This window comes from Tursiops truncatus, chromosome 16 (genome assembly GCF_011762595.2).
Source record: "Tursiops truncatus isolate mTurTru1 chromosome 16, mTurTru1.mat.Y, whole genome shotgun sequence".
In the NCBI taxonomy this organism is placed as follows: Eukaryota; Metazoa; Chordata; class Mammalia; order Artiodactyla; family Delphinidae; genus Tursiops; species Tursiops truncatus.
The window spans coordinates 46,370,947-46,394,201 of record NC_047049.1 but is presented as its reverse complement, the minus strand read 5'-3'; the positions used below and the strand labels follow the sequence as shown (position 1 = coordinate 46,394,201).

Sequence of the window (23,255 nt, the reverse complement as noted above, 5' to 3'; positions counted from 1 at the left end):
CAAATGAACCTACCTAGGAAACAGAAACAGACTTACAGACACAGAGAACAGACTTGTGATTGCCAAGGGGGAGGGGAGTGGGGGTGGGATGGATTGGGAGTTTGGAATTGGCAAATGCAAACTATTATATAAGGAATGGATAAACAAGATCCTACTGTATAACACAGGGAACTATATTCAATATCCTGTGATAAACCATAATGGAAAAGAATATTAAAAATGTATATATATATATATATGTACAACTGAATCGCTTTGCTGTACAGCAGAAATTAATACAACATTGTATTGTTGTATTAATCAACTATTCTTCAATGAAAAAAATTTTTTGAAAAAGAAATATAAGTAAGCTTAGCCTAAAAGTTGTTGAAAGGTTTGAAAGCTCCTTGGGGAAGGCATTCTTACCTATTATTTGTGCTTGCAGAACCCAGCTTAGGACTTGGTCCTGGCAAATCATTCTGCTGATTGAAGTGGGCTGAACAGCCTGCATTTAACTGAATGGTAGCTTATGACTCTTCTTTATCTTTTTTGATGGGCTCCTTTTGAGTTTTATGTCAGTCCTACCAACTGGAGTTGTAGATTCCAACCTCCAGGTATTTTTGAAAATTAGGAAAGTATTTGCCCACTTGTAGTTTTCCAATCTTCTCTCCCTTCTCCGAGTCTCCCCTTGTCACCAGCCATAGTTAGCATTGTTCCTGTGGGCTCCAGGTGTCCTGTGGAAATATTTTCCAGTTGCTCCAGGACTCATACCCTTCATCTCTGAGGAAATACAATTTGCTGGTTGGATTCCCTCTGTTTTTCTGGAGTTCATCATAATCCTCACAGGGAATGTGTAAATACAGCTAGTTCCAAGGAAGTTGCTTTCTCTCCAGGGTTAAAAAAAAAAAAATCCCCCTGCTATGTAAATAGTCTTCCTTCTTCTTGATCCCAAACTTGGTGTAAAAAATACACTGTAATAATGGAATAGGAGAGTGTTTAGGATGAATTAAGTAAAAAAAAAAAAAAAAAAAAAAAAAAAAGAATAGGTTATGAAGTAGAATTTGTGGCATGATTTTAAATTTATTAAGAAAAAATTAAGATCAAAGAAATATACTTTGGTAAACATGGAAAAAAAGAATGTAATGCTGTTCTCAGCATAGCTATTGCTTAGCTGTTTAGGGTATTTAGAGTATTAATAATTTTTATTCTCTATTTCTTATACTTTTTTATCATGCATAAAATTAACATGAATTATTTTAAAAGTCAGAAAAATAGCATTAACTTTTTTTGTGCATTGTTTGGAGTGTAGATTATGTCTCTGAAGAGAGTGTGGCAGAGACTGGTAGCCTACCAAAATGCATTTTCCCTAATAATAGGTTAGGGCTGACACATGACTGGACTGCATGTCCCAGCCTTTCTTGACATTAGATATGGCCATGCACTTAAAATGGAATGTGAGCCAGAGATACGTGCCACCTAGAGGGTGGGCTTTTATGTGTGGAGATGTGCTTTGTGCTCTCCCTTTCTCCTTTTGCTGATTGGATGCAGATGACAACAACACTCTAAGGGACAAAGGAGTTTGTGTTCCTGAATTATTATATTGGGCGAATCACCTGCCTACTTGAACAATTGTAGGAAATCATCCTAACACAAGTTTGCCTTATTCATCTCTGTTTCTCTAGGATCTAGCTGGGATCTGGCCCAGAATAGATGCTCAGTGTGAGTTTGTTAATTAGAACTGAACTCTGACTTTCCTAACATCTTCGTCACAAAGCTATAAATAAAATACCACAATTTTGTTATTACTTAGTTAATAAAGTATGATTTCATATAAAATGTGAAAAGCTTGCAACAGCATGTTTCCATTCACTCCTTCATCTTTTGTGCAATTGTTGTCATATATGTTTCATCTACAACGTATATGAACTGGGGATGGTATAAACTCCAAAGTACAGTGTTACACTTTTTGCTTTAAGTAGTTATAGTCTTTTGAAGAAATTAAGAAAAAGTACATAGTTTGTTTATATTTGATCACATATTAGCCATTAATAGTGTTCTTCTTTCCTTTCTGTAGATTCATGTTACCATCTGGAGTCTAGCCTCAAAAACTTCCTTTAGAATTTCTTGTAGTGCAAGTCTTCTGGAGATGAATGATGTCAGCTGTCATTAATCTGCAAATAACTTTGTTTCATCCTCAGTTTTTCAAGGATAATTGGGTTAACAATTCTTTTTCTTCTAGTATGCTAGAGATATCTTTCCATTGTCTTATGATTTCCATTGTTTCTGATAAAACATCTGCCTAATTTTGTTTTTGTTCCCCAATATGTAATTTCTTTTCTCTTATGTTAAGATAATTTTTTATTTCTGATTTTCAGGAGCTTGACCATGATCTGCCTAAGTGTGGTTTTCTATCCATTTTGTTCTTCCTGGGGTTTACTAAGCTTATTTTATCTGCAATTTGCTGTTTCTCAACAAACTTTGAAATTTTCAAATATTTTTCTTCAAATATTTTTTTTCTGTTCTCTTCTCTCTCTTCTTTCTCTCTGGGACTCCAGATACACATATATTATACCATTTGATATTGTCCCAAAGGTGACTGAGTGTGTGTTTGTTTTTCTTCAATCTTTTTATCTCTCTGTCCTTCAGATTGAATAATTTCTGTTCATCAATCTTCAAGTTCATTAACTTTTTTCTTTTTTAATTTGCACTCACTGATCTGCTGTTTGGCTATTAGTAAAAATTTCATTGCAGATATGCTTTTCACTGCCAGAATTTACATCCAAATCTTCTTATACTTTCCATTTACTTCCTGCAATTTCCCACCTTTCAATTATAATGGCTCTCTCTTCTTCTAGGTCCTTGAATATATTTCCAATAGCTGCTTAACAGTCCTTCTGTGATAATTCCAACATCTGGTTCATCTTGGGATATATTCCTATGGATAGCTGTTTTTCTTCTTATGAGTCACATTTTTCTGTTCTTTCAGATTTCTACTAATTTTAGTTGTATGCTGGACAGCATGGATGCCACACTGAAGGGATGCTGCATTATGTTTTCTTCCTTTAAAGGATGATGTGTTTTTTCCTGGTTGACAGTTACATTACTGGAATATCCTTTTGGTTCTGCCAGGCTTTTATTCTTTGTTAGGGCTGTTTTGTTTCAAGTTTGAACTTGTTCTAGTTCATGGCTCCTACTCTAGGCTGTAGTTCTTATTTCTCAGGTTTGGCTTTTCTGGGGTATAAGATGAAATCCCAAGATGCTCAGGGAGGTCTCTCCACTCTGGATGGTGTGGAACTCTAACACTGTGAACAGTGCCCAATCTCTATTACCTCAGTTCTCAGCCTTGGAGCAGGTGATCTCTGCTAGGTTTCTTGGGGTCTTACCCCACGCATGTATAGGCAACCCTCGACCAAGGACACACACAATGAATTCCCACAAAACACACCCTTCTCAGGTCCCTGCCCTGAAAATTCTGGCCTCTTAAGAAACTTGGAACTCTCTGACTTACACCTTTTTAGTTCAAGGATATTACTGCCCCTGGGGCTCCACCTCCCTGTACCATGGCAGGAAAACACCTATAAGAAGAAAGCCAGGGCAGCTGTGGGGCTCACCTTGTGTATTTTTCTTATCTCAAGGATCAGTCTTATGATGCCTTCTACTCAATGCCTGAAAACAATTGTCTCATATATTTGTCTTTTTTAGAGTTTCCTTCAGTGGGAGGTTATCTCCTGTCATAACTGGAAGCAGAAGTATAATTGCTATTTTTAGATATTTAAAAAACATTACAGAATCTCACATTTCCCCTCAACAAAAATATATATTTACACGAGCAGTTCATAGTTTTCCTGGCAGCTTCAGTGTCTTAGCATGGTCAACTCTCTCAATAATAATAAATCACATTTGTACAGACATTTTTAGCATTTAAAAGTCCTCTTGCAAATATTGATTTGTTCCTTACAACATTGCATTTGTCTCATTCTACAAATAAGAACCAGACTTAAAGATGTTAATTCCTTTTGGGCAGTAATGAGAATTGCAACCCAGATTTTCCACCCAGGAGTGCAGACGCCGCTAACCTATCATTTTAGTCAACAAATCAGGTACCTCCCTAGGATGAGTCTTGCACCATATGCTGAGAAAATTAACATATTTCTCCATAATGGTACACACTATAGTACAATGGTTCTGGAATATAGTATAACCAGGAGCTTAATTTGTTGTTCTAAAAAAACTGGAGCCCCTTCTGGCTTGACAAGGTGATACTTGCATACACCTCTTGCATGTCTCAAGGTGATCTGTGTGCAGAACCCTTCCAGTTTCCATTCTAGCTTCTTTTCTACCCATGAACGGTCGAATGAGAAATGAGAATTTGATCAGGGATGTTGGTACCTCTGACTACTGTTGGGGAGTGGGTGTGGGATCAACATGGGCATGTGACGAGGTCTTAAGCTGGACAGGTCTCCTAGGTTGACTGCTATCTACTGGCAAGTTTGCACTGGCAAGAGTTGAGATATTACTACAAATGTTTTCATCCTTTGAATCAGTCTCAGAGCCTTTTGCCTCCCATAAAAGATGATGGTGCTTCTCACTTATAGTTACTCATAAACAGTCAGTTGGTCGCGCGCTAGAAACAGGTGCTGAGCTAGCTTTAAGGACCAGGCGTTTGTGCTAACCACTGCTCTTGCTCGTGTGGCACAGGGAGATATTGTGTTTGAGTGGACATGCTGGCTGGTCCTACATGGATGATGCTGTGCAGAGAGGATATGAAATGATTCAACCTAATAAGCCCAAAGGAGCAAGAATCTTGATGCTGAATTCCAGAGAACTTCATTCTGTTACTTAAACTTTTCTTTCATCATCACTTTAATGTTACCCACTGATCTTAAGGGACTCCTTTCTCTTTTTTTTGTTGTTATTGCTTTTTTTTTCCTTTTTTAAATTGAAGTATAGTTGATTTACAATATCGTGTTAGTTTCAGGTGTACAGCACAGCAATTCATTTATATATATACACATATATGTATACACATATATAGAGACATATATCTTCTTTTTCAGATTCTTTTCCCTTATAGCTTATCACAAAGTATCGAGTATAGTTCCCTGTGCTTTACCAGAGGCTCAGAGAGGAGAGGTGAAGCCAAGGAAAGGAGGAAAGTCCAGCCAGATAGTCCAGGGCTGAGTGAACTCTGCGTCCACTCTTACTAGTTTTCCCTCTTTGCCCTTAGCCCCACCCAGCACTGCTTGACCATACTGCCCTAAGCGGCTTTTCTACAGGGCCGGGGTCACCCACCAGAACTCAGGCAGCTCTGCTGATGGCTGGGAAGTGGGCAGAATCAGGCATCTGTCGACTCTCCACTTCTGCTTTCTCCAGGAAATGAGCAGAAACCCAGCTCAAGTGATTCATAGTGAAACATCGTTAAAGACTGAAGATTCTGGGCTCGATCCTCTTCCCCTAAGCCTGAGGGGCTGTGGCTGGTTATGGGGGCGCCCATGCCATCTGACGTCTCTAGGCCCTGACGGACATACTCCAGGTAGGTCACCTTGCTCTTGGCCACGCTAGTTCAGCCCAGAGGTGGGCATGGGGGTCCTGTCTTCCAGGGCAGGCTGATTGGCCGCCTCCTGGAAAGCTGAGCATGGGAGCACATGTGACCACCAGTGCCTGATCTGGGTTTGTGCGTGTGGGAGAGGAGGTAAGCTGAGGAGCAGGAAGCATGTGCAGGGCAGGTGGCACATGTGCTCAGGGCCACTCCGATGTCTGGGTCTGCTGGGGTATCCCACTCTTGGGGTATCTCAGGGTTGGGGTGTTTGTCACTGTTGGGCTTTGCTGAGCCAGGCCAGGCTCTGGCACTGTTCCTCATCCTCCTACTTCAGGTCAAGCCCTTTCTCATGGTTCTGTTAAGGAAGGTGACCTGCCACACCTAGGAGAAGCTGGACACGGGCCCGTGTCTGCCAACTGTCCAGGGGTGGAGAGAGGGGCTGGCCGTGAGACTCCCCTGCCCACCCCCCACGTGGGCCTCTGAAGGGTCCCAAACAGAAGGGAGCACTTCAGACTGGTCACCAAGAGATCTGGCTCCTTCCTGGCCCTGTGGTCACTGCTGGGCGTCTGGTAAGTAGGTACCCCTTGGGGCCATCCTTTCCTCGTCCGAATTACCACATCAAACCTAAGCAACATCAATATTTTTGAATTAGCAGGCCCACTGGTTTCAAGAATTAGCTCTTTTCTCCCCGCCTAATATTGCACCTTATGGAACACAGAACCAATCCTTCATCCCAACCTCTCTGAAGCATGAGGAGCTAATCTGGTAACTAAGGAGTTCGTGTGTTACGTTTTCCATGGAAAGTTTCCATTTTAATATGATTTTTTGCATAGTCATCCATTTAATTGTTCAACAAACATTTATTAAGAGCCACTTCCTGCCAGGCACTGCTAAAGACGGCCGGGTCAGTGGTCAGGGGAGGGTGGCGCCCAGTGCCACAGGCTCCAGTGGGCTGGAGAGCAGAGGGTAAGGAGTAGGGGTCAGGAAGCCCGGGAGAGCACATGTCTTCTGGGTGGAGGCCTGAAGGAAGGGAGGGCCTGAGCCATGTGCGTTTCTGAGAAGCTTTCTTGGCAGGGGGAACTGAGAGGGTCAAGGTGCAGAGGAGGAGGCCTGGTGGAGACCAGGGTGGCAGAGAAGGCTGAGGAGTGTGCCAGGTGACCTGGCCAGAGAGGGCTGGGGTTGAGTCAGGTCAGGGAGGGCCTTCCTGTCCAGTGTGAGGACCTGGGCTGTAGTCCCCCAGACTTGGGAAGTTTTGAAATATTGAAATATAGATAGAGAAGAAAATTTAGAAAAAGCGTATAGGGTATAAGGAATAAAAATTGCATAAGCCCTGTGTGCTGTCACCTCAGTGTTGTTTTAAAGATCGTCAGCATCTTTGAAGTCATCTGTGTGCTCATCCTTCTCTGTCTCTTCAGAGCTGTTGATATGAATTTTGGGTTTACTGTTCTTTTGCCTTTCCTTATTGTTCGACCTTGTATATTTAAATTGCTAAATATGTTATTTGGTTTTGCATGGTTTTGACCTTTGTAAATAGCAATTAAATATTCTTTTAAGACTTGCTGAATGGCCTCAAAATTGTTTCTGATATTCCTCCATATTGTTGCATGTGCCTCTAATTCATTCGCGTTTACTGCTGGATAGTATTCTGTTATCCATGAATATATCAGTATTCTCCCAATATACTGCCAGTGGGCACTTGGGATATTTCTAGGTTTTGTTTTGTTTTGTTTTCCTATTATGAGCTGCTAGGTGCTGTTAGCACTTGTAAGTGCTAGTGGGGCTCTCCTTGCACATATATCCTGGGGCGTGTGTGCAAGAATTCCCTAGGGTGTATATATCCTCGAAGTAGAATTGGTAGGTAGTAGGGTATATAAATCTTCAGGCTTATTGGATGATATCGAAACTTTTTCCAAGCCAATCGTACCCCGTTACCCACTCATCAGCAATATGTAAAAGCTTCCGTTGCTCTACATCTTCACCAACATTTGATCTTGTTAGAGTTTTTTTTGTTTTTTTTTTTTTGCGGTACGCGGGCCTCTCACTGCTCTGGCCTCTCCCGTTGCGGAGCACAGGCTCTGGACGCGCAAGCTCAGTGGCCATGGCTCACGGGCCTATCCGCTCCGCGGCATGTGGGATCTTCCCGGACCGGGACACAAACCCGTGTCCTCTGCATCGGCAGGCAGATTCTCAACCACTGTGCCACCAGGGAAGCCCTTGTTAGAGTTTTATACCAACTCAGTGCAAATGAAAAGCCATCTATGTTTTGAATTTGTAGTTTTTGAATTACTAAGGTTGGGCATCTGTTTATATGCTTATTGGTCACTCTAAATTCTTTTTCCTCTTCAAATCTTTTTCTCTATGGGGCATCTGTCTTTTATCCTATTGGTTTTCTGTAATTCGGTACATATTCAGATGTTAATTCTTTGTTTTTTATGTATGTTATAAATACTTTTCTCTTATTTGTGCCTTGTCTCCTTATGTTATTTGTGATTTCTATTAATGATTGAATTTCTCAGTTTCAAACAAGCTTAATTTACCCATATGTTCTCTTATGATATACACTTGTGTATTGTCTAAGAGATTCTCCTCCACTATAAAGTCATAAAATTATTCTCTTACATTATTACATTTTAAAAAATAATTTTGCCCTTCATAGTTAGTCTTTAATCCTACTTAGTAATGATTTTCGTATATGGTGTGAGGTAGCAGGTAATGTTTTATTTTATTTTGTTCTTTCCATATGGATAACCAAGAGTCTTAGCTCCACAAATCAAAAAGGCCATTCTTTAGCCACTAATCTACAACTCTGCTGTAAATCTGTTTAGTGGGTCTGTTCCTTGGCTCTCTTCTGTCAATGTGTTTCTCCCTTTGCCAACACTAAATAATATTATTAACTAGAGGCTTATAATAAATTTTGGTATCTGGAAAGAGTCTCCTCATTTTTTTCTTCTTCTTTCATTCTGGCTTGACATCCTTGGTTCCTTCTTACTTAATATGGATTTTAGAATCAGCTTATCAGGTTCAACAAAACAGGTATGTTCAGATTTTATTAGAAATATGATTTGAAGAGAAGTGATATCTTTAGGAACATGACTCTGCCAATTCACGAACATTGTTTGTTTCCTTATTTATTTAGGTCTTCATTAAAATATCTAAATAAAATTTTATAATTTTCTTTATAAAATTAGTGTACACTTTGCCTAGATTTATTCTTAAACGGTTTATTTTTATATCATTGCCACTGTTTTTAAAAATATGTTTTTTTGACTCTTGCTGACATATGCTCCCATTTTAAAGAAAAATCACTTTCTATGGGTATCAAAGGGAGAAGAAAGACTAGCAGTTAAGAGGCTGTTGTAATAATCCAGGCTGGAGGTGATGGTGGCTGGCCCCAAATTGATAGTAACAGAAATAATGAGAGGTGGTCAGAGTGGTGAGATTCTAGATATTTTTGAGAGAGATTTGACAGTGTTGCAAGCGTTGGGTGTGGGAGAGAGAAATTTAAGATGATTCCAGAGCAACACAGAGACTGGAACTGTCATTTACTCAGCTGGGTCAAGGGTGGAAGGAACTTATTTGCAAGGTGGTGATTATTCCAGAATATCGATGTGGACATATGTAAAGGTGGAGATGCCTATTAGACATCAAGCGGAGGAATGAATTCTTGGCACGCCCCCCCCCCCCCCCAGGTGGCCTTCATGATAGAAAAGCAAGGCAGCGTGGCCACTTGGGGGAGGGGGTGTTGTTACACAAAACAAACTGAAACACCGGAGTTTGGCGCAGAGAAAGGTTTATCAATCGAGGAGGCGCCGACTCAGAAGATAGGAGGCCTAAGCTCATCTCAAATCTATCTTGCTACTGGCTGGGGCACAAGGTTTTTAAAGGCAAAAGGGATAGGGTCGTAGCATATGTGATCAGTTCATGGACCTTCTTCTGATCAGTTGGTGGTACGGTAACGGTGATGTTTTGGGAATCTCAATCATCAACCTTCTGGTTCCAACCAGTCTGGGGTCTACGTGCTTGTGCTCAGCGTGTAGTCACCATCCTCTACCTGGGTGGGGGTCTTAGTTTCTACAGAACAACTCAAAGATAAGCATCAGATGTTATCTATTTCCCTTCAGGAGGAACTAGGAGTCCTGTGACTCTCCTGTCCTAATCATTAACTGCTTGAGTCTGCTCTTTGAAACACAGACTAAAGCTTTTTTTTCCCCCTATAAGTAAGAAATGGGGGGCATGGAGGGTCTTTTTCACCCGGGAGGGTCCCATAGGGTCGCGCTCAGTTTCAATTTCCCCTTTCATTTGTTACTCTTCAATCCTGAGGGGAACAGGTGCTGGACAAGATCTTTCTTATTCTCTTTCGAATGAAGTTTTGGATAGAGGGGTTAAAATTCAGCAGAGGAACTCGATTTTACTGGGACCTGGTTTCAGGAGTGGAGATATTTTGTGCAGAAGGGGAAGCAGGAAGATGAGCTCCTCAGAGGTCCTTGAACCACACTGTAGAGTTCACACCCATTTTATTTATAACTAGAGCCTTGCTTTGGTTGTCTCCCTCCAAGGGCTTCAAACCATCAAAATGCACCTGCATTTTGCATGGGAAATGATGTCTCCAGGCAACATTTCTAAGCCCTCTGCACACCTGTTAAACACTTAAGTCTCAAAGTCCAGATCTGCGTTATCCAATACAATAGCTTATAGCCATCCCTGAAAAGTGGCCAGTCTGAACTGAGATGTGCTGTAAGTTGTAAAATGCACCTCGGATTTCAAAGATATTACAAACAAACAACAAAAGAAATATAAACTATCTTATCTCATTAATACTTGAAAATATTGATTACATATTAAAATAATATTTTGATATATTGGCTTAAATAAAATATATTTTTAAATATATTTAAACAGATAGATTTACCTAATTTAACCTATTTATTCTTACTTTCTAAATGTGGCTGCCCCCAAATTTAAAATTACACACGTGGCTTGAATTTGTGGCTAGTTTTATATTTCTGCTGGGAAGCACCCTTCAGAGAAATGATGCTTCTTGTTCCATGGCTAAGGTTTTTGTGAGGAACATGGTTCAAGAAGGATGGGAAGTTAGAGAAGTGAAAAGTCACTTGTCCTACATAATTCCAAGAAGAAAGAAAGGATGGAGGATAAGAAGAATGGATATAGTGCTTACAACAAGCTGTACACTAGATAGGGCACTGGTATTTGCAATCTCATTTGATCCCCACAGTGAGATCAGTTTCATCACTCTCACTTTACAGATGAGAAAATGGAGGCTCAGAGAGGTAAGGTCCTTTGCCCTCCGACAGTAAGTGCTTTGTCTGGGATTCGAGCCTGGTTCCACCTGATAAGTCTGCATGCTTTGCATTAGGAACACTACCACTGAAAAGCTGACGGAACACTTCTGGAGAGATGTAGTCAACATTTGGCAGGAGTGTGAAAACTGCTCTTCCCTTTTGGCCAATGGTTAATCCTTTTTTTGAGAATTCATCTTCATAGATAATTCACAGCAAACAAAAAGATTGCATGGGGATCCTTTCTCCCAGCATTGCCCATAACAGCAGTGGAGATGCCCAGAGCATCCCATTAATAGGGAGTAAGAGAGTCAATTATGGGGATTCGACCAAGAGGATGCTTCTTGGTCATTAAATCTGATAATTTAAGGAAAAGAGCAACATAGAATGCATTTATGGTATGATGATGGATGATTAATGCATTAAAACTTTGTACATCAATTACAAGTAAAATATACTTGGATGGAAAAGTAGTATGCAAAAAAAAAAAGGGCAGGAAACACTTGTTGATTTTTGTATTTTCAATAATAAGAAAATTACCAAGCAGCACTCCAATATCAGATTTTTAAAAGATATACACAAAATATAAAGAGTTATACAGTCAAAGATGAAAAAAGATACGCACACATGAAGAAATTGTGTTATAGAGTGGTCAGAGCATATCGGGAGTTAATGATGTTGAAACCTCCAGTGAGCCCCCAGAGATTTCACTCCTCCCAGGTATTTGGAGGGTGAGGAATAGGGTGGGGGAGTCTCAGCATCTGGAGACCTTCATACAGAGACATAGCCTCTGCCCACACTCTCCACCCTACTTCCACCCCGCATCCCTCACAGTGGCACAAAACCATCTGCGGTTCAGCCTCACCTCTCTGTCTCTTTGCATGCCCTCCCCCCTGGAGCAATTCTCTCTAGCCCATCCACAATCTTTCTTCACCTCCCCTCAGGCTCCCTCTCCAAAGTCCCTGCTTCTGTGAACCCTCTCTTACTATCTCCCACCCTCACCCCACCCCACCTCATCCGCAATTACCAGCTCCTTCCTCCCTCTTCCCTCTGCTCCTTCCCCTTAGTGCTGGATTCCTGCTCCAAAGGTTGTATTTCAGGCATTGTATTACAGCATCCTTTTTCCTGCCTCCTGTCCCCTGCAGGCTGTGAGTGCCTGAGGGCAGGGCTGGGCCCTCTGGGCAGGCTCAGCATCTACCAGAGGGTCTCTGTACGCCATCTGTGACACTCCCTGCTGAGAGCCCCACAGGGACTCCCAGGATACTGCACGGGATGAGGGCCATGTCCATTACTGGCATTCATGGTCCTTTCCCAACACACATCCTCACCCCATCCCTGCTCCCTGTGCTCCAGCCTTGAATCCCACCTTTGTCTCTGAACACACATGCTACCTGGACTCTTCGTCTGCTTCGCTTTGGGGACACCTCCTCCTCATCTCCCAGTGCCCATCCTGGGTGCAGTCTTTTCTGAGAAGCCCTTCCAGACCACCACTCCCCTTTCTGGGCTGGGCCATGAGCCTTCTCTGTGCCCCACAGCCAGGCACCTCCATGCCCAGCACCTACCACACTGTGTCTGTTTCCTCAAGTCCAGGGTGTGGATCAGGGGCAATTCTGCTCCTTACATGTTTAATAATCAAATGGCCACAACACAGAGAAAGCTGAGTAAAGCCGCAGCTCTGGTGGCTAGCCTGGAGGGTGAGTGATTAACGCTGGGTGTGCTGCTGGTGTCAGCCCAGGAGTGACTGGCCAGCGACTGCCCACCTTGTGCCGGGGCTAATGAACGCTGGACCCCATGGCTCCCAGAGAGCAGCTCTTTCCTGGGGGGATGGCGAAACCACAGGGTCCTGCTCTGGGCCTGCTTGGCTGCAATGTGAGGGGGCCATGGCAGGCCTTGTGCTAAACATCTCACAGCCAGGGGTCAGCAACAACTCTGCAAGGCCAGCCAGGGAACCCCTGTAGAGCTGCTGGCAGTAAGAGTTTCCAGCTAGTACCTGAGGTGCCCCTGAGGTCTGTTTTTACCACTGTTGACCACTGTGTCAAGCCAGCCTGCAGTGGTAAAAGGGGGTGGGGGGCTTTGGAGTCAGAAAAGTCTGCATCTGACCTTGATTCTGACACATCAGCAGTTTGATTTCAGATAAGTTACCTATTTTCTCTGAATCTCAATTTCTCTGAGTCTTGCTTTCCCCGTCTGTATAATGGGCATAATAATACCTACGTTACAAGTTTTCTAAGATTAGAGAACACCGATGGCCTGTTAGTGATGCTCATTCCATGATGGCCATTCTTACTTAGGAATCATTTCTTTACGTTCCAGTGGAGGCCAAGCCACGGATTAACTCCCTCGCTGGGAGCTCCTGATTATGGGAGCTGGGCTGCATGTTACCTGTGCTGTCACCAGCCCCTGTCTTTTGTGACAGTGGTAGCTCAGTTGCAGCTAAGCTTCGAGGGTCTGGCCAGGGGAACTGCTCCCTGGCCATTTTTGGCAATGTGGAAGTCGGTACACATACCGAGATATAAAACTGGGTCCCTTCCCCAGGACACCATGAGTTCCTATATTTTGTTGCTGTTGCAAAAACCACAGAGGTGTGTGCCAGCCAGGAGTGCACGGACTGAAATCAGAAAAAGGAAGTGAGGAGGGCCGTGGGAGGTGTTGCCCCACCTGCCTGGTTCCCGCCAGTCAAGTCCCCATCTTAGTCTTCAGGGGAATTCCTGAACTTCTGGAAACAACCTGAGCTGCCTCCTTTTCCTCTTGGGTCATTTGAGGCAGGATGTAGGGCCCCGGCATCTGCTGTTCTCTGCCTGCGGGCACTCTGAGCCCTCGGCTGATGTAAGAGGTGGTGTCACTTGCTAACTGGAGGGGCTTGGGGCTGCACCAAGGTGATCGCTGGTCCTTGCCCTAGAGCTGGGTGTCAAGGCTCTCAGGGCACCTCTGGCTCTGCTCACCCCTCCACCCTCCCAGCCATTGTCTGCAGAGCTTCTATTTTCCCACCTGCCCCTCCTGCGGCGTCCCACTGCACAGGCTCTTGTTTTCGCCCTGGAGCCTCGCTCCTGGGGACAGCATTCCTGCTCCTGGTTTCTATCTTTATATTTGAGATGACCAAATCCTCACTTCCAGTCCTGTCTCCATGCACTCCTGGGCCCACACCTCTTAAGGCCTCAATTTGGTCCACTCAGTGTGCTATTGTCCTTTCAAACCAGCTCCTTGTGAAAAAACCCGAGATTGGACAGACTCAGTGCACAGGCCAGCAGGGACGTGATGCAGAAGAGAAGCCAAGGACTCCGGAACACATCCACAGAGGGCCTTGCAGGCTGACATTCCCTCAGGAAGTGCAGGTAGATTTCAAGAGCGTCGAGGCAGCAATATGCACAATGGGGTAGGGTTGGGGGGGGCACGTACGATGGCTGAAGGTGCCACTGTGAGGCCCTGGACGTGGCCTCACATATATTCACATGCTTAATTCTTCCCACAACCTTGCGAGGAAGATTTTGTTCCCATTTTACAGCTGCAGACACTGAGGCTCTGAGAGCCTAAGTCAATAAGACTGCAGGTTAGAAAGAGAGCTAGGATTTGAAACAGATCTGTCTGATGCTGCTCTGGGTCAGCCTGCCCTGGGTGGGGAGGGGTTGAGACAGGTCTAGCCAAGTAGTCTAGGCTCAGGGTTGTGGTGTTATCTTACTATCAAGGCCAGAGGCTGCCACACATCCTAGACTCATAGGGCCCATTTCCAGATGCGCTGAGCTGGCCTGCTGGTGAGCTTGGCACTCTTGGGACCTGCCCAGCTCACAGTTAACCCAGGGCCTGCTGTCTGGCCTTCAGACCACAGGGTTTCCTGGGAAGCAGGAGAGACCTAAAGTTAGTCCCTCACTCTCTCCCTAACCAGGACCGTGACGCTGGATGAGTCACCCACCTCTCAGTTCTCTAGGTGTCGCACACTCTGGGATTCTTTAGCAAGGCACCCTTCCGGGGACTTCCAACATCTTCCCAGGCCCCCACCTCTCCTGGGGACACACAGGCATCACCTGGGGCCTTGCAGCAAACACGCCTGCTTGGGGCCCACCCAGACCAATTAAGTGGTAATCTCTGGGGACCAAGGTGTGCAGCCAGGGCTGGTGAGGATGGCTCTATTTCTAAACTCAAGTGGATTCTTCGTCTCTTTGGATTATCTCAGAGGTCGCTTGGCCTCCTTGTTTCCAAGGTGATCCTTCTAACTGCAGTGCTCGTCACCTACGTGTGGGGTGTGCGTCAGGCCCCCGGCTTGTCTTTCCCTGTTCTACGCCTGGCTTATGCCAGCCAGGAATAACCTTTCTAGATCTGTGCTTATCACATTGTTCTCCTTTTCCAGACTTTCAAGATCTCGCCATTATCTAGAGCCCCACGTCTAGCTGTGTCGGCCTATGTGACTCGGCTATAGTGTGACTTCTCATCACGCCTGCACTCAGCCCTCCCCTGTCTGGAGAGTCTGTCTGCTCTCACTGAGCCGGGTGCTGTTCAGGGTCCTCATCTAGCTCTTTAGTCTGGTTTGTGCAGATCAGGTTGGGATGTTAGTGAAACCCCCTTTGAGCAGCAGCCCCAGTAGAAGGAGCAGGGGAGGCAGGGGGACGCTTCACACCGGCATGTTACTGACGACTTCTTTGTCTCGGGACCCATCGTCCACGGTTTCACGCCCACTTTTTCTTCACTGTGTTCTCAGATGCAGAGACAGATAGCAGGGTGCATCTTTTATCCACAACCCCAAGTACGGCTACTCCTGTGCCATGTGCTCCTAAGAAGGTGCAGGTGCCTAACGTGTGCCTGCTGCACAGAGCCACTCAAGCAATGAGGGTGGAATTCAAAGTACGTGGGAAAGGCTGGCTGGTGGAGGGCTCTGCTGGGCTTTTTCCAACATTGCCATGCTGCTAAGTTCAGAAGTGGGGCAGAGGTCTCTCCTGTGCCTCGACTGTTCAGGAGCGAGATGCAGACCCAGTGGGCACGCCCAGGCTGCAGAGAGCTCCTCCTGCGGTCCTGACGCAAGCTCTGCTCTTTCTCCTCTTGCCCCTCCACAGACAGCAAGGGTCGTTTCCACCTTTTTGCTATTGTAACTAATCATGCTCGTGGGTAGACAAGCATTTTTGGACTCTTTCGTGAGGGGTATCCTTTGACTTTTTATAATTGAGCCATCTTGTCTATTATTTCAGCCAATTTGACCAAATGATCATTTAATAAATACAGTCGATGCTTGAAAAACATGGGTTTGAACTGTGCGGGTCCACGTATATGTGGATTTTTTCAGTGTAAATACGACACCATCTACGGTTAGTTGGACCCACGATGCTGAACTGTGGATGTGGAGGGCCGAATATAAGTTACACGGGGATTTTCCCCACGTTATTCAAGGGTCAACCGTATTTTTAATTGGATGGAAAAGTGGATGGGAACTTGGGGTGCAGCCTCCACCCTTGACCAACATGGAGACTGAGGCCTGGGAGGGCCTCCAAGTGAGCCCCTATCTGAGTGTGGCTTCTGTTCATAGGAGATTTGATCCTGGCCCCAACCAGTGACCTTCCGAGGAAGGAGGGGGTGAGCTTAAGGAGGAGCACGTTGGCTTTGCAGTCAGACACACAACGTGCATCGTGGCCATGTGCGGAAGTGACTGACCCTCTCTGAGCCTAGCTTTCAGCACCTGTAAAATACTGCCCCTGTTTGTTTGCACCCTCACGGGGTGTTGTGTGAAGATAAGGTGAGATGATACAGAGATCAGGATGCAGAGCCATAGTAAAGTAAGCTTTCAGCAAGTGGAGTTATTATACAATTAAACACGTGGGTGTAACCCTTTTGTGCTGGATAGAAACAGGTGAAGGGACTAAACCCTTAGCCTCTAGCTTCTCTACTGGTGCTCTTTCCACCTCAGTATGTTTTTTATGTCAGGTTGATTGACATGTGATTTACAGACAGAATATTTTACCCTTCTTAGTGTGCCCTTTGGACACACGTACACAGTTGTGTGACCACCACCACGGTCAAGATATAGAACATTTCTACCACCCCTTTGCCCTTTGGAGCCACCCTCCTACCTGAAATCCCTGGCAACCACCAATCTATGTTCTGTCCCTATAATTTTGCCTTTTCCAGAATGTCATGTAAATGGGGTAAGGCGGTACGTAGCCTTTTGAGACTGGCTCCCGTCACTCGGCATAAGGGCTTCGAGACCCATCCGGGTTGCCGTGGTCAGTAGCGTGCTCCTTTTCACTGCAGAGAAGCGTCCCAGTGGATGGAGATACCTGTTTGTTGTTTCATTCACGCCTTGACAGATATTTGGGTTGTTTCCAGGTTTGGGCAGCTATGAATAGATCTACTATAAACATTCATGTATAGGTTTTTATATGAACATTAAGTTTTTACTTCTCTAGGGTAAATACCCAGGAAGGTAATGGTTGGGTATACGTTTCACTTCCTCAGAAGTTGCCAAACTGTCCTCCCAAGCGGCCGTACCGCTTGCATTCACAGCAGCGAGAGTGACAGTGTGGTTGCTACGCATCCTTGTTAGCACTTACGGATTTTGTTTGTTTTTAAAAGACACTCTGATAGGTGTGTCCTGGCATCTCAGTGTGGCTTTGATCTACATTTCTCTACTGCTAATGTTCTTGTCCCCTCCGTGCTTCTGATTAACTGCGGTAGGCTGTGGCGTGAACAGAGCATCCACATCATTGCAACTTCCGCCCACCCCTCCCCCTTTTCACTTGCTTTTTTTAAACTTTTAACTTGTAAGCTCTCTTGTTAGTGTGTAACGGTGGGGAAGAAGGAAGCAACGCCGAGCCCCACCTTGCACAATGTTTTTGGAAGAAGATCGGTTTGTTATTTTTTTTCTGAGAGAACTGACACAGGAGAAGAGCATTGGATCTGCTGACATACAGCGAGGAACTGACTTTTGAATGGAAAGGAAAACAGGTCATTTACGGCCATACATGGGAAGTTGCTCTTCTGTTCTGTATCATCTGGTTTAGAGGCTCCCCCAGCTCCTGGGCCTGGGGACCATGCCTGTGATACAGATGGCAAATAGGTATGCCTCTGCGCTGGGCGTGTACAATCCAGAAAGGGTGACCGTCATATACGCAGACAAGAAAAGGGGGGGGCTTCAATCTTGAATTTTATCATAGCGACTCTTTGTCACTAGGTCTGAGCTTCCCCACAGAATGCACTGAGTCCCAGGTTTCCTCTGACCTGCCCCGTTGGAGGGTGGCTCCATACAACTTCTTGCTCCGTTTCCTCCAGAATAGCTTCCTTGCATCTTAGCCCCAAGGGCTGCTAAATCACATCTCATATCCTGAGACTTTTACCCATTGGCAGATCACCCCACAGGAAGTCAGGGATGAGACGGTCAATCAAATGTGGGTTTAGCGCCCGAACATCAGTAACCCAGCTGATTCTTCAGGCTCCAGATGTCGCCCTCCAGGGCAGCAGCTGTGAGCGCGATGGCCTGGATGTTCTGCTTCTGAGATATTACAAAGCAGAGTCTGGACGACGCTATGGATCTGTGCAGGATAGGTGGGTTGGGAGAGAGGATGGGCAGTGATCCCCAACCCTGGGGGCCCGCATGGCCACTTCCAGCCCCAGTGTCCCAGAGGTCATAGGGCATCCCTCTTCTCAGGTCCCTGCAGACTTGTCACCTGGCACCCAGCGCACAGTGCACAGGCAGGGGAGCACCTGGTCCGCACCCCTCACCACACACAACCCACAGGCTCTCAGTCCACTCAGGCACCTCTCCAGCCATTCTGCACTGACTCACTGGCCTGCATCTCTTCTGTGGTCAGTGTGTAAAGCCCAGAGGGTGGAACTGAGATCACCAGGGCCATTTCAATGAGAAGAAACTTAGACTCAGAGAGGGGAAGTAACTTGGTTAAGGCAGTACAGCAGCCAAGCTGGGACTGGACTCCAGTCCTGTGACTCCCATTCTGGCCTGCAGCTCCCCTCCGCCTGGGGGCTGAGTGAGTGGGCAGGTACCTGTACAGCTGCCAGTCTCTCGCTGCTGTGTCCAGGCTGTAGAAAGGCAGGGCCTCTAGTCGGCCTGGTTGGGCATGTGGAGGAGCCACGACTAAACTGGTCTACGTGCCACATGCCCTGAGCCTGACCCAAACTGGGAAACAGCTTGCCGGCACAGAGCAGGGCCTTGTCTTTCCCTGGAGACCCCTGGGACCCCTAGCAGCCTCCAGACCTCTCATCCTGCCAAGGCCATCTTTCCCTTCACCCCTCCCCAAACTTCTACTTATCCAAAACACTTTTAGTGTGGTACCTGGCTAAGCCCCTCCTTCTTCCCTGGGCACCAAGCAAGGCCTCTTTTGAGTCCAGCCTCCGGCGTGCAGTGCTGTCTACAGACCCAGGGTAGACTCTACTTTGGCCACCGACTCACAATGGTACCCTGGGCAGGTCACTTCTCTGCTCCGAGCCTTAGTACCATCTGCAGACAAAGGCTGATAGATTTGACGTTGTTGGATGGAAGGAAGATTAAGTGAAGGGATGCAGGTAAGTGCCCGTACAAAGGAGGCTCCAATAAATGCCGTCCCAGAGCACTGACTTTATTCCCTGAGGGGTCCCATTATTAGCCCATTTCACAAAGGAGGACGCTGAGGCTGGGACAGGTTTTGTCACTTGGTCTAAGCCCGTTGGATTCAAACTGGAACAGCCTGGCTCCAGAGTCTGTGCTGGTGCCTGCACCTGTTTACAGAGGTAAGCAGACACTTTTGGTAACGAGTGAATTAGAATGGTTTCTTCTTGCCATTCTTTATGCAGCCCTGAGAGGCTACTCCCCATGTCCTTCCTTTTACAAACAAAACCGAAGCAGGCCTACAGGACAGGAGAGGGGACGGCCACAGCTTGACATCTGAGACATACAACTTCTCCACGGGATGCACAGATCCCATTTTGTTAGAAATTCTTGTTTTTCAAAAATCCGTCTTTTCAAGGGAACATGATTCAAGCGTCTCACTTCAGTAAACATGGCTTCTTAACTTCAGAGGAGATCTGAGGGGCTCTGATATTTCCCCGAATGTCCAGCTGTGTTCCCTAGGAACACATTTTCGTGTCTTGTGACCCAACACTCACTTTGTCTTCTCACCTGCTTCTTCTAGAAACGTGGTGTGTTAGCAGGCCCTCTGATTCATTTTATTGAAAGAATCGGTTAGTAGCACCTGCTGGTATAGCCCCAAAATGACTTTTATGTGATAGAAACAAGCTTAGCTTGGCTCCAGCCACCATCCCGTGTGTTGGGATGTCCGTGCTGGACTTGGGCTGGCTCTGCTGATGATGGGAATGTTGGTCTGACTGAGATATAATGACTTACAGAGTCTGGGGAGAATCCAAGTAGAAAAAAACTTATTGAGAAGAGGAGTCTGGGCTATATATAGCGAGAGATTTGGGTGCCATCAGCATATAGGTTCATTCATTCATTTATTCAGGTATATGGTAACAGTTTATTGAGCATCTACTCTGTGCCAACCCCTGATAAAGGTGCAGTGGTCTTCTGGCACAGAGCTAACATTTAGTGGATATGTGGCTCTCGGGGGTAATTAATGCCGGGGAATAGCTGAGATCTTCTACAGTAAACTTTTGAAATGAGAACATGTGGCATCTATCTGAAACCAGAAAACTGTTGTGGGGAGTCTGGAAGGACACTGAGCAGCAGACAGACAGAAATGCATCCAACAAAATACGTAGTGAGATACAACAAAGATGCCACTGTTTTTTTTTCTAATTAAAAATTTTTAAAAATTATGTAAGTTACAGGTGTACAATAGAGTGATTCACAATTTTTAAAGGTCATACTCCATTTATAGCTCTTACAAAATATTGGCTATTTTTCCCGTGTTGTACAATATATCCTTGTAGCTTATCTTATACCTAATAGTTTGTACCTCTTACTCCCCTACCCCTGTATTGCCCTTCCCTCTTTCCTGTCCCCACTGGTAACCACTAGTTTGTTCTCTGTATCTGTGAGTCTGCTTCTTTTTTGTTACATTCACTAATTTGTTTTATTTTTTAGATTCTACATATAAGTGATATCATACAGGATTTGTCTTTTTCTGTCTGACTTTCTTCACTTAGCACAATTCCCTCCAAGTCCATCCATGTTGCTACCAATGCCAAATTTTCATTCTTTATTTATGGCTGAGTAGTATTCCATTGTGTATATATATATCTTCTTTATCCATTCATCTGTTGATGGACACTTAGGTTGCTTCCATATCTTGGCAACTGTAAATGATGCTGCTATGAACATTGGGGTGCATGTATCTTTTTGAATTAGTGGGTGTTTTTTTTTTTGGATATATACCCAGGAGTGGAATTGCTGGGTCATAAGGCAGTTCTATTTTTAGTTTTTTGAGAAACCGCCATACTGTTTTCCACAGTGGCTGCACCAATTTACATTCCCGCCAAGAGTCTACGAGGGTTCACTTTTCTCCACATCCAGGCCAACATTTGTTATTGGCTTCTTTTTGATGACAGCCATTCTGACAGGTGTGAGGTGATACCTCATTTGTGGATTTGATTTGCATTTCCATGATGATTAGCGATGGTGAGCATCTTCTCATGTGCCTGTTAGATCCCATTGCTTTTTACCCATTAAATCAGCAAGAATTAAAAAATGGTAACTAAGGAAGTGTGGACTCTGGTACTTGCTTGATAAGAAGACTGTACATTGATGAGGTGTTTCGGGAGAAGCTGTTTGGAAATACGTGTCCAGAGCCTAACATTTTTACCTCTCTTTAGACCAAGCTATTTCCTTTTAGGAATGTATTGCAATCTGGTATTTAATCATGAATATATGGAAAGGCTTAGACACGAGGCCTGTCATCACAGTGTTGTTTATAGTAGTGAAGCATTGGAAATGACTTAAATGCCTAAATGTAGGGGATTAGTTAAATAAAGGATCAGCATGGTTCCGCAGCCACCACACACCATTAAAAATGAAGATGTAGAGGATCTTTAACAACATGGGAAATATCCACAATACTTTTCTGTGACATAAAAAAAGTTATGAACTAATTTATGAGGAAAAAAATGGATTGAGAGAAGATATTAGCGATTTTTAAAGGCAACAAGGGATCAGTTTCTAAAATATACTCTCTCAAAGCAACAGGAAAAAGATAGGCAAGGACAAATAAGCAAAGGTTATGAGTAATCACTTTTCAGGAGAGGAAATCCGAAAGGCTATGAGTCATATAAAGAGATGCTCAGAGTCATTAGTAAGTGAGAGAGAAGCAAATTAAAATGAGGGATCAGGACTTCCCTGGTGGTGCAGTGGTTAAGAATCCGCCTGCCAATGCAGGGGACACGGGTTTGAGCCCTGGTCCAGGAAGATCCCACATGCCGTGGAGCAACGAAGCTCGTGCACCACAACTACTGAGCCTGCACTCTAGAGCCCGCGAGCCACAACTACTGAGCTCATGTGCCACAACTACTGAAGCCCGCGTGCCTACAGCCCGCGCTCTGCAACAAGAGAAGCCACTGCAATGAGAAGCCCATGCACCACAACGAAGAGTAGCCCCTGCTCACCGCAACTAGAGAAAGCCTGCACACAGCAACGAAGACCCAATGCAGCCAAAAAAAAAAAAAAAAAATGAGGGGTCACTTTACTTCAATCAGATCAGCAAACATTTAGAAAGCAGTGTGATGTTAAGCCGGGGTATAGAGAAGATGGTAGAGGAGCCTGTGGGGGGAGTGTGGCCTGGTGCCAGCTTCCTGGAGGCATCTGAGTTGATGGTACTTGGTTGAACTGAGAGACATACACCCTTGACTCAGCACTCCCACTCTGGTGTTTATACCCAGAGCCAGTCACATGCAGCCCCATGAGGGGAGTCTCGTGGGAATGTCCAGGACAGGATGGAGGGCAGTCTGAGAAGTCTCAGGCAATCTAACCACCTACTGCGGAGCAAACAAATCAAATAGGCACGTGATGCCCACTGTGTAACACGGAGCAGCGGTTAGAAGAAATGAGGTTGACAAATACAGAGCCACGTGCTTGGGTCTGAGGTCATAATGTTGAGTGAGACAGTAAGCTGAGAAAAGATGCAGAAGGTCGCTCGGGGAACTTAAAGTGATGCATCCAGAAATCATGTTCTTGTGCCATGTTTTATAACAACTCGTGCTATCAAGCAGGTGGGCTGGGTGGGGTGGGGAAGACGGGACTGGGGGATGAAAAGCCAAGGGAAGAATGAATAAACCATCAGTGCCAGAGAAGAACCTGGTCCTGGTCAGGAAAGAGACCATGCTGAGACTGAGAGATGTGAGGCACCCCGCCACCTGTCCCTGAGGGGCAACCTCAAAATGGAAACAAATAAACCCGCACCAAGTCCCAGACAACCAAGCAAAAAAATCAAAAGTACAGATAAAAAGTTTGCTTCAACAATATTATTAAACAGTCTATTCGTAGATAAAAGCCTGAATATCAACAGGCATTTTTCTGGATA

At 45.1% G+C, this 23,255-nt stretch overlaps 1 protein-coding gene across 3 annotated transcripts in view; it reads left to right on the top strand.

Moving 5' to 3' along the window:
• The first annotated feature begins 5,388 nt into the window (after positions 1–5,388).
• Positions 5,389–23,255, top strand: part of WDFY4 (WDFY family member 4) — a 277,304-nt gene continuing 259,437 nt past the window's right edge. The window contains exon 1 of one of the 3 annotated variants that reach the window (XM_073793353.1): positions 5,389–5,512. The gene's annotated coding sequence lies outside the window, so the exon portion shown is untranslated. Of the gene's footprint in view, positions 5,513–5,602; positions 6,088–23,255 lie in introns of those variants that run through there. The other 2 variants (XM_073793354.1, XM_033841802.2) reach the window with 2 other exon arrangements.